General features: G+C 41.9%; 1 pseudogene; it reads left to right on the top strand.

The window, feature by feature from the left end:
• Positions 1-4,618: 4,618 nt before the first annotated feature.
• LOC114639990 overlaps positions 4,619-11,866 on the top strand; it is a 16,204-nt pseudogene continuing 8,956 nt past the window's right edge.

The raw sequence follows: 11,866 nt of genomic DNA, 5'->3' as shown, positions 1-11,866 counted from the left end.
CACCAAAAGAAAAATAATTTCTGAGCCACAATCACACGGTAAGGGACTGTTTGCCAAGATCTGGGCAAAGGAGCGAACTCATGAAACTTTCAGTTGACAGACTGTCGCATGTTAGTTCCATTCCTTGGTTCCAAAGGATCTGAGACTCTCTAAAGAAGAAGCTGGAGTCTGGGGAGGCATTGTGACATCATTGGTCACATGGCTTGGATTCACTATGTCATAGGTACTTCGGCCATAAGTTCTTTGTGTACATTAATGCACAGCACTACCAAAATGTAGGAACTATTGTTATAACTCCATTTCACTAGTGAGAAAATGAAGGTTCAAAAAGCGCACATGACTTACACCAGGGGTGCCAGGCATACTACTGGTTAGAGATCAGATTAGAAAAGGTGTGTCACTATGACAGCTGCCAATGAAACAAACTGAAGTCTACGAAAATGATACCTCTATTGTTTTGAGACAGGGTCTCATGTACTCCAGGCTGGCCTCAAGCTTGCTATAGAGCAAGCTTGGACCCTGTCCTCAGACCCCTAATCCATTTCTTCCGTCTACCTCTATTTTTATCTCTACAAGACCTCTTCTATCTTGAAGATAGGGTCCTCTGGAAGAAGAGGGAGACTACCTCAAAACACTTGCTACCCACATTCTTCAATGCCAATAGTCAGTTCATCACTGTTCCTCTTCTAGATTATCAAAAGCCACAGGAATTCCTGGACTATTAAAAGAGCAGGAAGAGGAGGAAGAGGAGGAGGAGGAGGAAGTAGCCACCGACTACTGGCTTGCTTCCCAACTATCCTGTGGCCAATTTCCTTTTATGATCAAACATCCTAGCGTGGTCTGCACAAAAGTCCCTTCTTTTCAGTCTACACCTTTTTTCCATGTATTTCATTCTGATCTAGCCCCTAGCTAGCTTGCTCAGACATTGCCAAAGGTCTCTCTTTTATTTTAGTCAAATATAACAACATACTTTGTTATCTGTGACCTTCACATACTGCCTAGCTGCAGGATGTATAGCTTCTACCAATGTTCTTCCCACATATGTACAACTCCATACATACAGAAGACTGTAGAGGGTCTTCTCCCTGTGTTGTTTTGCTAAAGATAACCATACTTTACACATGAATAAGAAACTTGCTTTCCTGCATTCCCCCTGCTCCTGCAACAATACATCTGAGTCATTAAAATAAATCTTATAGAACCTTATGTGGTGCCATATAATCTTAGCCCTAGGGAGGTTAAGGCAGGAGAATTGCTGTGAGTTTAAGGCCAGCAGCTACTTAGTAAATTCCCTTCCAGTCAGAACTCTGTAGCAAGACCCAGTCTCAAAATAACAAAACCTGCACTTTGTTTTGTTTTGTTTTGTTTTGTTTTGTTTTGTTTTGTTTTCATCTAAGGCAGCAGAAGGGGACTGGATTTGTTTCACATTGGGCCTAGCTTGGACATAGGAGACTTCAAAGCCTTACCCCCACAGTATCAAACTTCCTGTAACAAGGCTACACCTCCTTCAATAAAGTCACATTCCTAATAGTGCCACTCCTTACGTGCATTCAAACCCATGAGTCTATGGAGGGTCAAACCTAGTCAAACCACCACACAGACTTTATATAACAAGAACACATCCAAAAGATTATCCACCATGATCAAGTAAGCTTTTCACCCAACAGATGCGAGTTTAATATAAGAAAATCGATTAATGTAATCCACCATAGAAACAAACAAACAGAAAGAAAGGAACTGCACGATCTTCTAAGTAGACGCAGGAAAGGCCTTTAACAAATCCAACACCTCTTCGTGAGAAGAGTTCTGTAGAGATGACAGATGAAAGGGACATACCGAAGCCTAATAGAGGCCGTTTACAGAAAGCTCATAGACAGCAGCAACTTAAATGGAGAGGAACTCAAAGCAATTCTAGAGAGAGTGTGTCGTATGTATTATATGGATATATCTATTACCTGTCAATTAAAAAGCCTAGGGCTTGGGCAGGGAATGGGAGGTGGGAAATCTGGGAGGCAAAGAGGATCCTGGGAGAGAGCCAAGCGAGAAGATCTGCCCAGGAACATGTGGGGAGACAGATGTGTATGTAGTTCCTGAACACAGGTAACCAGCCACATGGCAGAACATAGGTTAAAATAATTGGGTTCTCTAAGTTATGATCTAGTCAGAGAAGAACCTAGTTATATGGCCAAGGTATTTGTAAACACAGTTTGAGTCTGAGTCTTATTTCTGGGAGCACGGGGCTGGGAGGAAGAACCAGGCATAACTTTTACACAATTCCACTAACATCCGGCACAAGTCAAGGCTACCACTCTCTCCATATCTGTTCAATACATTACTTGAAGTTCTAGAGCAATCAGACAACTGAAAGAGGCAAAGGGGGTACACATTGGAAAGGACTAAGTTAAAATATCTTTTATTTGCATGTGATATGATAGTGTTCGGAAGTGACCCTAAAAATTATACTGGTGAGTGCTTTCAATTGAGAAACACTTTCAGCAAAGTAGTTGGATGCAAAATAAACTCAGAAAAATCAGTAGCCCTCCTAAAAACAAACAACAAATTGACTGAGAAAGAAATCAGAAAAACATCTTTTACTGTTGTCTCAAATAACATACTTTGGGGGTAAATCTAACCAAGCAAGTAAAACACTTTTAAAAAAAAAAAAAAAAAAGCAAACTTCAGGATGACTAGAGAGATGGCTCAGTGGTTAAGAGCACTGACTGCTCTTCCAGGGGTCCTGAGTTCAATTCCCAGCATCCACATGGTGGCTCACAACCATCTGTAATGGGATCCGATGCCCACTTCTGGTGCATCTGAAGATGGCTACAGTGTATTTATGTACATTAAATCAATACTATTTTTAAAAATTTCAGGAAAAACTTGAAGAAGATAGAAAGATCTCCCATGCTCATGGACTGGTAGGATTAACATAGTAAAAATGGCCAGCCTTCCAAAAGCAATCTACAGATTCAATGCAATCGCCATCAACATTCTATTACAATGATTCACAGATCTTGAAAGGACAATTTTCAGCTTCTTATGGAAAGACAAAAAACCCAGGATACCTAAAACAATCCTGAACAATAAAGGAAATGCTGGAGGTCTCATCATTCCTGATTTCAAGTTGTACTACACACAGTGTTACGATACAAACAGCATACTATTGGGATAAAAACAGATACATTGATCAATGAGACTGAATTTAAGACCCAGACATAAATCCAGACATATATTGTTACCTAATTTTTGATAAAGAAGCCAAAAATTCACTCTGAAAAAAAAAAAAAAAGACGTCTGTTGCTGGTCAAACTGGATACTTGCATGTAGAAGACTAAGAACAGATCCATTTATCACCATGCACAAAACTCCACTCCAAGTGGACCAAAGACCTCAACATAATACCAAATACTCTGAGCCTGATGTAAGAGGGAGTGGGGAATAGCCTTTGTTGAAGATTACCCCCACCCTAACATAGCTGTAGCCATTTTGTTCCATGCCTGCCAGCTATTTCATATTGTGGCTGTGATATACCTGCCAGTCTTTTTCACAGAAAAATAACTTGACTCAGAGCAGGGTCACGCTGATCACATACCCTGTTGTGTTCTGTATGTTAGGAAGTTTGTTAATCTTAAGAAATTCCACAACGATAAGCTTCACATAAGATCCATCAAAGTAAAGGTCAATATGAACTGTTATTTCTAAAATGGCTTGAATCAGGACTGACTACCAGGCAGTACTCCCAGCACCTGCATGTGAGCTTATTGTGTGATTTGTGGTTTTAGCCTTTATAACTAGACATCAAAAAAAAGTTCTGGGTCACACACTCAGCCCTCAAATTCTGAGTTACAGCCCTGATCGATCAGTCTAAGGGTGTGCATTCATTAAACCGTCCCTGTCTGATTGAGATCCATATTAATGTGGTTTGTAGTCGACTCCTGGACCCCAACAGCCTTAAATACATTGGTACAGGAGAAGAGTTTCTGAACAGAACTCTGATAGTGCATCCACTAAGAACAACAATCAGTAAGTGGGACCTCATGAAACTGAAAATCTATACTATATTTTCAAACCCTGCTTTGGGGAGATAGCCCTGTCCTAGAGAAAATAAAGCCTGCTTGATTTGACCAAAGAGTATGGGTGATGGTCTTTACTCTTGATCAACGGGAATAATGATACATCTACACAACAGAGTATTACTCGGCTGTTTAAAAAAACCTGACATCTGGGCTGGAGAGAAGGCTCAATGGTTAAGAGCACTGACTGCTCTTCCAGAGGGCCTGAGATCAATTCCCAGCAACCACATGGTGGCTCACAACCATCTGTAATGGGATCTGATGCACTCTTCTAGTGTGTGTCTGAAGACAGCTGCAGTGTACTCATATAAATAAAAAGTAAATACAAAATGACATCATGAAATTTTCAGACCTAGAACTAGAAACTAGAAAAATCATCCTGAGTAAGGTAACCCAGACCCAGAAAGATAACTATGGTATGTATTTACATATGATTTACATGTAAGTCTACCTCTCTATCGTGTGTGTGTGTGTGTGTGTGTAATGAAACCCAGATGCAGAGAGGAACTAGGAATGGGAGATTCAGGTGTAAAACGGGAGTAGAAATGGGACTGAGGGAGAGACTGAGAGTCACAGAATTCAGTTGCAGGTGAGGGGAGGTCAGGAAACCTAGTGCGGTAGAAAGTAACAATAAACTGACTCTTAATGGTATTTTGTTATACTTATAGATTGGTCCTTTCTTCAGCCATCATAAGAATGGCTTCCTCACCCTAGTGGAGGTGCTTCATGCCCTCAATTTCAGCACTCAGGAAGGGGGCAGTTGGATCTCTGTGAGTTGAAGGTCAGCAGAACTACAGAGAATAACCTTGGCTAGAAAAGCAAGCAAGCAAGCAAGCAAGAGTGACTTCCTTCTGTGGCAGTTGGGAAAAAATTCAGAGACCCACTGCCAGACATTAGGGTGGGGAGTGTGCTTGAAATACACCAAGTGGGTCTCTGATTCTTGTGCCTGCTCTTGGAACTCTTCTTATTTTCTATGGGCTTGTCATGTCTGACTTCATATGACGTATGATGGTTTTTGTTTCATCTTCTTATATTTTACTGTGTTATGTTTTGTTGTTATCTCTTTTCTAACGAGAGACAGAAATGGAGAGGATCCTAATGGAGTCGGGGGTGGGGGGAAGGCCTGGGAGGAGCAGAGGGAGGGAAAGTTGTATTCAGATTATATTATACAAGAAGAGAATCTATGTTTAATAAGGAGAGAAAGACAACTACAAATGCAATTTTCCACGTCTGGAATCCACTTCCACTGTCTCCAGCCCCTGCTTGTCTTTTTCTTGATCATTGCAAATTTCTCAGCTCCGGCTGACCAGCATCAAGTAACACAGTAAAGCAAAGGTTTTATCTAGTAGCCTGGTATCTTGTGAACCACAGCTGATTGATTCTTCAGCCCTCATTTACCAGAACCATCAGGAAGGATCTTGACAAGACTCGAGAGGCTGCTGACATCTACGGTGAGTTGGTCCTTAAGGCTAGTGTGTAAATGAGATAGTGAGGGTGGGGTGGGTATACCTAAGGATGAGAATGGAGTTTATGCTCGTGGGTTCCTCTTTTACCCGCGAGCATAAACTCTTATTGGTTTTAATTATCTTAACCATTCTAACCAGGTAAGAGAGAGTCTTGAAGTTTTATTTTGCATTGATCTGATGGCTTAAAATGCTGAAAGTTTGTTTATTTGCCTGTTTGCTTCCTTGCTTACTTTTTGAGACCAAGTCACTCTCTATATTGCTGGCTGTCCTAGAGGTCTTTTTGGAGACCAGGCTGGGGAGGGCCTCGCAGTATCCTCCTGGGGATCTTTTTCCTATTGAAGCTACATGAGGCAGCCCGTCTAAGAGAAAGAGATCTGAAGGCAGGCAATGCTCCCGCTTTAGGAGGCCCACATGAAGACCTAGCTGTACGACTGTTTCTTATGCTCAGGGTCCTAGATACATCTTGTGCATAGCTTCCTGTTAGCAGTTTAGTCTCTATGAGTGCTCAATGGGTACAGTTTAGTTGATTCTGTGGCTTTTCTTGTGGTGGTCTTAACCCTTCTGGCTCCTTCAGTCCTTCCTCTCCCTCTTCCACAGGATTTCTCCAGCTCTGCTTAATGTTTGGTTGTGGGTTAGTTCGTCTGTTTCCATCACTTACAGGGTCAGCCTCCCTGATGACGGCTGTGCTAGGCACCTGTCTGCAAGTACAGCAGAATATTCTCATCAGTGGCGGGGTGGGCTCCCTCTTCTCGTCATGGACCTCAAGCTTAACCAAGTCATCCGTTGACCACTCCCTCAACCTCTGCTCCATCTTTACGGCTGACATCTTGTAGGCAGGACGAACTGTAGGTTAAAACTTTTGTGGCTGGGTTATTGTCCCACTCCTTCCATTGGAAGTCTTTCCTGGTTACAGGAAATGTCAGTTCCTGTTTCCATTATCCCTCAGGGCTAGGTGTGCTAGCTAGGGTCACCCTGATACGTTCCTGGGAGTGTGAATAGCCCTTGGTTTCTAGTTCCTCCCAGATATGCAGCAGCCCATTCCAGTCGTCTCTCTGTAGTCTCTCCCCCGTCCCTCATACCTGATCCCTACTGTTTCCATCCCCAACTTTCCCCCATCCACTCCTCTCTCCCTCTCCAGCCAAGATGTCTACTCTGTTTCTGCTTCTCAGTGAGAGTCGGTCATCTCCCCTTTAGCCTTTCTTAATTAGCTTCTTTGGGCTGTCAATTGTAGCATGGTTATCCTTTACTTTTTGATTAATTTCCACTTACAAGTGAGTACATACCATATTTGTCTTTCTTGGTCTCAATTACCTCACTCAGAATATTTTCTAGTTCCATGCATTTGCCTAAATTGTCATGATGTTTTTGCCTGAATTGTGAATTGTATTGTGTAAATGTTTGGCATTTTCTTTATCCATTCTTTGGTTGAAGGGACATCTAGGCTGTTTCCAGTTTCTGGCTATTATGAATAAAGCTGTGTCCATTTTTTAAAATTACTTATTGTATGTAGGTGAGTACACTGTTGCTGTCTTCAGACACACCAGAAAAGGGCATCAGATTCTGTTACAGATGGCTGTGAGTCACCATGTGGTTGCTGGGAATTGAACTCAGGACCTTTGGAAGAGCAGTCAGTGCTCTTAACTGCTGAGCCATCTCTCCAGCCCCCATTAGGTCCTTTTGATTCGTATCATCTGTTACTTTTATCATTTTTCTGTTTAATTTCTGCCTGGATGACCTGTCCGTTGGTAAAAGTGGGGTGTTGAAGTCTCCCAATATTAATGTGTTGTGTTCAATATGTGATTTAAGTTTTAGTAATTTTTCTTTAATGAATGTGGGTGCCCTTGCATTTAGGGCATCAGTGTTCAGAATTAAGGTCATCTCGGTGGATTTTTTCCTTTGAGGAGTATGAAGTGTTCTTCATCTCGTTTCGATTGCTTTTGGTTAAAAGTCCATTTTATTACATATTAGAATGCTATTCCATCATGTTTCTTGGGTTAGCCTGCTCCTACAATCTTTGTCCATCCCTTTATTCTGAGGTAATGTGTATCCTTGTTGTTGAGCTGTTTTTCTTGTATGCAGCAGAATGGTGAATCCTGTTTTGTATCCCCTTTGTCAGCTTGTGTCTTTTTACTGGGGAATTGAGTCCATTGATGTTGAAAGATATTATTGAATGATTGTTAATTCGTGTAATTTGATATTGTCAATGTGTGTGTGTGTGTGTGTGTGTGTGTGTGTGTGTGTACACTTCCCTTTGTGTGGTTTTGTTGGTGTGGCATTATATACTTCCTGTGCATTCTTGTGTACTCTTACCCTTCCTGGGTTGGAGTTATAATTCTAGTATACTCCATAGGGATGGGTTTGTGGACAAATATAGGTTAAATTTGTTTAAATTTTTTATGGTACATCTTGTTTTCTCCCTTTATAGTGATTAAAAATTCTGCTGGGTATAGAAGTCTGGGCTGATCTCTTTGATCTCTTAGGGTCTGCAAGATGTCTGTTCAGGCCCTTCTGGCTTTTAGAGTCTCTGTTGAGTAGTTGTTTGTAATTCTGATAGGTCTGCCTTTATATGTTAGTTGGCATTTTTCCTTTGCAGCTTTCAATATTTCCTTGTTCTGTACATTTAGTGTTTTGATTATTATGTTGGAGGAAGATTTTCCTTTCTGATCCAATCTATTTGGTGTTTTATGAACTTCTTATATTTTTTTATATGTATCTCTTTCTTTAGGTTGGGAAAATTATTTTCTATGATTTTGTTGAAATTATTTTCTGGACCTTTGAGCTGGGATTCTTCTCCTTCATCTACTTCTGTGATTCTTAGATTTGGTCTTTTCATTGTGTCCCAGCTTTCATCCTTAATATTTTGTATCAGAAACACTTTAGATTTAATATTTTCTTTGACTAACATATTAATTTCCAGTTGTATGTTCTGTGCGTGAGAGATTCTTTCTTCCATCTCTTATATTCTGTTGGTGATGCTTGGATCTGTAGTTTCTGTTCTTGTCCCTGGGTTTTCTGTCTCCAGTACTCTGTTTGTGATTTCTTTATTGCTTCTGTTGTTTCTTGGTGGTTTGACTTGTGTATCCTTGGCAGGTTTGGAAATACTATATAGTCAAGGCTGGCCTTCAACTCATTATCCCTCTTTTTCTACCTCTTAGGCAAACAGACTTCTTGAAACAACCTTGCCTGGAAAGTAATTATAAGCCCTAACTTTTGTAATGTTTCAAAGACCTGATAATGAATTTTAAAGGCCACCAATATGGGCAATATGTGGAGCCCCAATTTCTCTGGGCTTTAGCCCCCAAGAGGATAGAACCAATGTTCTCTTACATTCCATTTTCCACACAATCCTGTCACTCAATAAATGTTCTGTTAAAAAATTATTAAATCTCCTGATTTCCTCCTACCTTTAATCCTAGCACCCTAGGAAGGTGAGACAAAGCGTCTCTGAGTATGAGGGCCCGGCTTGTCAACACAGTACGTTTTAGAACAGGTTACTTTACTAGGAGAGACCCTGAGTCTAAATAAAACAATAGAAAACAAAAACAATTATGATTCAGTCAATAAGACCAGGACTCTCTGGGGTCAGGCAGAAATCTGAGTGGTACCTAAGAGTATGTGTCTAACGGATTTGAGACTGCAAGGTCAGAGGAATCTAAGAGTATGGACCTTTGAGTTTTCTGTCAGAAGAAGATATGTAAGCCCTGGTGTAGAGGACTTTTAATCCAGTCACATGATTGCACTGACCATATCCAAAGATAGTCTCTGTGATCTGGCTGGAACAGAGATATGCCAAACATGTTAATCCCTCTGGCTGGAATCCTTTAGTGTGGTTCAGTTTTTAGCTTCTTCCCTTGGAGTGTCCAAGCACTGCTGCATTCCAAGCAGGAAAGGATAGAAGATAGTTGAGTTTCACAATGTGCTTCTTCTCTTGGGGTGTCTGGGAGCTGATGCACACAGTGCAAGAAAGGATGAAATGGAGTTTAGAATGGGTGAGTCAGCCGGATTATTTCACATTCCTCAAGTTAAAGATTGCAGCTTGGGCTCCTCAGATGAGGTGAAATTGAAACCTTGATAAGAAAAGGGCGTCGGGCTGGAGAGATGGCTCAGCCATAAAGGCTAGGCTCACAACCAAGAATGTAAGAAAAGGGAGTCCTCCAGTTTGCACTGAGCTTAGGAAAGCTGTCTGGATTTCGTACACCACAACCTTACTAAAGTGTGAGGTACAACACTTTAGTACACACCATTAATTGCAAGCAATGACATCCAAATGAGAGACAAAGGGATGAATTAGAGAAAAATTAGACAGCATGAGTCAGGATGCACCAAACTCTCAGGAGAACAGCGAGTTGAGAGCAGCAGAGAGAGAGAGGCAGTTGAGTGAGTTGAGTGTCAGTGCAGCGAGTACACTGCAGGTCAGTGGAGTTGAGTTTGTCTGTCTGTGAGTTCATTCAGTATAGGTCAGCACAGGCAGTTGAAGCCAGAGAATGAGAAAGAGCCAGTAGATTAGAACAAATTGACAAGAATTAATTTGAGGCCAACAGAACTGTTCAATGAGAAGCTGACAGAAGCAAGATTCAACAAGTAAGATTGGAAAGAAGTTTGGATGAAAAGAATTGAATTGAACCAACCATGCAGAGTTCAGAAAGAGCTATATAGCTGGGCAGTGGTGGCCCACGCCTTTAATCCCAGCACTTGGGAGGCAGAGGCAGGCAGATTTCTGAGTTCGAGAGTTCGAGGCTAGCCTGGTCTACAGAGTGAGTTCCAGGACAGCCAGGGCTACACAGAGAAACCCTGTCTCGAAAAACCAAACCAAAAAAAAAAAAAAAAAAAAAAAGAGCTATATAGTGTGAGTTATTCAGCAGTAAGATTCCAAGATGACAATTACATCAAGGGAAATAAAAGATACATTTATACCCTGGGCCTTGGTGTAGTGGTCAAACACAGAGAAGTATCTGAGCAAGGTACAATAACTTACTGGTTGCCTGGTGAGTTGGTGTTGTGAATAAAGTTTATATATCATGGATATGCTGGGGGCAAGGGGGTGTTGCCTTCAAAAAAAAAAACAGAAGGCGCTAAAGGAGGAGATCTTTAGTAGCATTCTGGAGATGGCGTGTGTGTTTGGAGGTTAAGGTCCATCAACTCCCCAGCTTGATGGGTACAGGGTGTTGAGAAAAGTTCAGGAGATATTTTTTTTTTGCAAGTTGTGAGCATAGATGTGAACACTGAGATCCATAGGAGTGCAGGGCTCAGGAAAGACAGGGGAGGAGTGCTGATGAGGCCACTCAGTGCTGGTCCAGCTACTCTGATTTCGTGCACTGTTCACCAACCAAGGCCTGAGCCTCATGTTGTATAAGAAGTCTAAAGAGATTGATGGGGAGGCCTGAGTATAGATGTTAGGGACTGTGGGGCTTCTCTGGTGTATTTTTCTTTTATTTCCAGGTTCTTCTATGCAGTGAGGTCTCCCAGTGGGACCAAGTTTCTATGCAATGCTAAGATCTCCAGTTCCTCAAGGCTTCCCATCGCTACTTGATCCACAAATAATTGGAGGACACTCTGTAAGTTCAAGAACAAATCTTTTAGGTCTCCAGTGAACCCAGACTTCAAAGCTTCTCAAGGTGCCTCAGGTCTACCAAGTTCTCCTGGCTTCCCAAGTACCTTTGGTGTCACAAATTTTTCCCAATGATTCAAGGAGGCAGAGGGGGGAGAGCACTATGTTCATCAAGGAACAAAAGCTAGTCTTGGAAGAATATTTTGAAAAGTGCACATACCCGACCCATGAACAGCGCATGGCACTGGCTCAAAGGCTTGGATTGATGGATCACAAGATCAAGGTCTGTCCCCTCTTGTCTCTCCCCCTTCTCTAGTCAGCTAGCATTCCCCCATCACCCAAGTGCACACTTCCCTAACTGTCCCATCTCCTTGTCCCAGTTCCAGGTTGTAGAAGGGTGATGAAGGTATATTCAGGGCTGGATTTGCATCCCCTGTAGCCTCTCAATGCAGAATTCTGGTATGCTGGGGAGGCATAGACATCAGGGCTCTCCTCAAAATGTATGACTCTTAAGAGACACATCCTTAATCTGTGGATTTCATATCCAGCTCATTCTGTCTTCATTCTTCTTGGATCCAAGAACCTTAGCGTTCTGTGATGTGTTCTGGGTAGAGACCAAGTCCCAGGCTTTTCACCAAGCATCTTCAGATTTAGGACACAATTAGTACACAATGCCTCTCCTGATCTCTCTCTCTCTCTCTCTCTCTCTCTCTCTCTCTCTCTCTCTCTCTCTCTCTCTCTCTCTCTCTCTCTCTCTCTCTCTCTCTCTCTCTCTCTCT

Source organism: Grammomys surdaster, unplaced genomic scaffold (genome assembly GCF_004785775.1).
Source record: "Grammomys surdaster isolate TR1022 unplaced genomic scaffold, NIH_TR_1.0 125769, whole genome shotgun sequence".
Taxonomy (NCBI): Eukaryota; Metazoa; Chordata; class Mammalia; order Rodentia; family Muridae; genus Grammomys; species Grammomys surdaster.
The sequence above is the reverse complement of the archived record's forward strand: the minus strand, read 5'-3'. Positions and strand labels throughout refer to the sequence as shown.